This window comes from Gossypium raimondii, chromosome 8 (assembly GCF_025698545.1).
Source record: "Gossypium raimondii isolate GPD5lz chromosome 8, ASM2569854v1, whole genome shotgun sequence".
In the NCBI taxonomy this organism is placed as follows: domain Eukaryota; kingdom Viridiplantae; phylum Streptophyta; class Magnoliopsida; order Malvales; family Malvaceae; genus Gossypium; species Gossypium raimondii.
Genome location: NC_068572.1, coordinates 16,741,287 through 16,744,099, shown reverse-complemented (window position 1 = coordinate 16,744,099; position 2,813 = coordinate 16,741,287).

Sequence of the window (2,813 nt, the reverse complement as noted above, 5' to 3'; positions counted from 1 at the left end):
TAATTATCCTCAATGTACAATTTCATGAATTGACTTTACAAATCATCTCACTTCACTTCCAACTTTAAAAGTCTACCAAAATAATATCAAGAACTTAGATTTTTCTACCATTTAGATTTTTCTACCATAATAATTTCTATTAATTTCAAAATTCTAAAATTTTCAACATGGATGATTTAACTTAGGATCTTGGGGTTCCAAAAACACAAAATTCATATAAAAAGAACAAAAAATTACTAACCAAAATGAGCTTCAAAGCATGGAACTAAATGGCCGAAAGCTCCTCCCCTTTTCTCTCTCTAATTCAGCATGCAAGGGTTAAAGGAAAAGAAGAATGATCTCCTTTCTCTCCACTATACTCCTTATTTTTTTTTCAGTCTTATTTTTAATTTAACAAAATCTATTAACTAAAATTTGTTTAATATATATATTAAAATTAAACATAAATAATGATCGGTCACTTACTACCCACTTATATATATTGGTCTATTTATTATACAAGTCCCTAAGACAATTCTTATATTATAATTCCATAGTAATTTTTATTTTATTATATTTATTTATTTTATTATAACATAATTTGTTAACTCAAGTATTATAATATACTATATCTATATAGTACGTATAATATTAACCAAAACTATCCACCAACAAAAACATATATATAATGGCTCATTTATTTAATAAGTCATTTAATCTAGTTCTACCTTGTAATTTGATATTAATTCCTACTTTTATCACTTACTTGATTTAGTCCTTGTACTTAAATTAAACTCTTAATACTTAAAATTATCTAACTATTACTTAGTTCCTCCTTAGACAACTCTAAAATTATTTAATGAAAATATTTATAAACCCAATTCACTGAAACGGGGTCCCAGAAGTACATTTCTCGAAACCCTTGACTTTCAGGTCGTTACAAAAGAAGTTACCCGATTGATCGTGACATTGTCATAGTCCAATGGTCGGTGTTTCCTTCCTTTGTTTGTTACAAGCTCGTAACTAGCATGCTTCTTTTATGTAAGGCTCCTACATAGAAAACTTGAAACAACAGAGAAAACAAATATATGTATATAAAAATCTACTATTAGCCTATTCCTAAAATATAAAAATTGTCCAAAATTAATTAAAAATAAAAATAAAAAGTTCGCTCAATCATCCTCCTCCTCGAAATCTAACTCATCCCCTTCCTCTTCACCTTTGTCATCTTCGTTATCCTCCCTTTCCTCTCTTCCTTTCTTTTCTACTTCATAATTGGAATGTATTGGACCAAACAATTCTGGTGAATAATTTTGTACTCTTATATTGTTCAGTCGCACAAATTCTTGAAGAACTAAGCCTGTTTCTTGCATCCATCTTATCATCCATTTTATATGTGGAATGTTACTCTTACCAATTTCTTTTTGAAATCCTAATTTTGCTTTTCATTTGAGTGAGGCCGAGATGTCCATTTGTTTTCTTTCCAGCGTTTGTTCCAATCCCTTATTTGTTTTCATTAACGATTCGTATATTGCGTTTATAATGTATCTTATATGATACTTTTGGTTGGGTTCATGAATTGTTCAGTAGTTGTCATTGGAACTCTTGTTCTTTTGCACAAGGCCATCACTAAGTGCGGGGAAAATACCTTGACTTTCTGACCATTAATGTACCACTTCATATTATGGTGGATCCAAGTCCTGATGCACACCTGTTTCTTCTACAAAACAACATATAGCAAAACCACTAGAAAACTATTGATATTAGAGACATTTAAAGCAAAAGCAATTCAAGTGCATAAAAATTGTATCCACATCATTGCAATTGGAAACATAATTGCTTGATTAGAGGACACGGTGATATCAATACCAAGGAGACATTTCCATTCACCCCTACCCTCCGTTAAATAGTTTATAACATTCTCCATATTAATATCTCTAAAATATTGTAAATCGCTTTCTTCCACAAAATCAGATTCAAAATATGAAGCGTTATAAATCTCCCAAATTGCTCTAGGGGTGATGCTCTTTCCCTCGTACCGTATAGTTTCCCAATTGGCACCCTCTGGTCTCCTAGCTTCTTGGTCCCTAAAAGATGCATAGAATTCTTGTACTACTAAGACTATGGTAGAGTCTTTAGGGGTTACGCAAAAGCGTTCCCACTTATGGTATTGAACCAAGGTTCAAATTTCCCTACATAAAATCATCGATGGTTCAAACCCTCATTCTTATATAAACATCTTTTCTTGAAGTTCTAAAAAAATTCTTGACGTTTAGGTTTGAAAAACTAGAAGGGTTTGTCGCGACCGAAGGTTCGGGTTCGCTAGTTCTTCTGGTTTTTCTAGGAGGCATTTTTGACAAACTTTTTAACTTGTAGAACTAACTAGATATCAAGCAATATATTTCGAATCCAATAAAATAATAAAAGTCTAAGTTGGAACTTTTAACCTAGATTTGAAAGCTTGTTACTCTGTTTGAAGGTTTGTTCCAAACTCCTTTATGAATGTGGGTTGTTTAACTTGCACTTAAAAAAAAACAAAGAGGAGAAAAAAGATTATAGAAAAATAGAAGAAAATAGATTTTAAGGTTTAGGGGTTTTGAGAGGTTGTTGAGAGGTTTTGAGGATAATGAATGGTTAAAACTATTTAAAAATTTTTTTGGCTTATTTTTTTGTATTTCTTCCTTAAAATCTGGTTAAAAAAGGGTTAAGCCATCGGGTTACGTGACGGTTCGACTCAACCCTACAAAAAATTACAACGATGTCGTGACATAGGGGTTTCATGTCACAACACCCTTGGCAGGATACCGATGCCGTAACATCGGGGTTCAATGTCA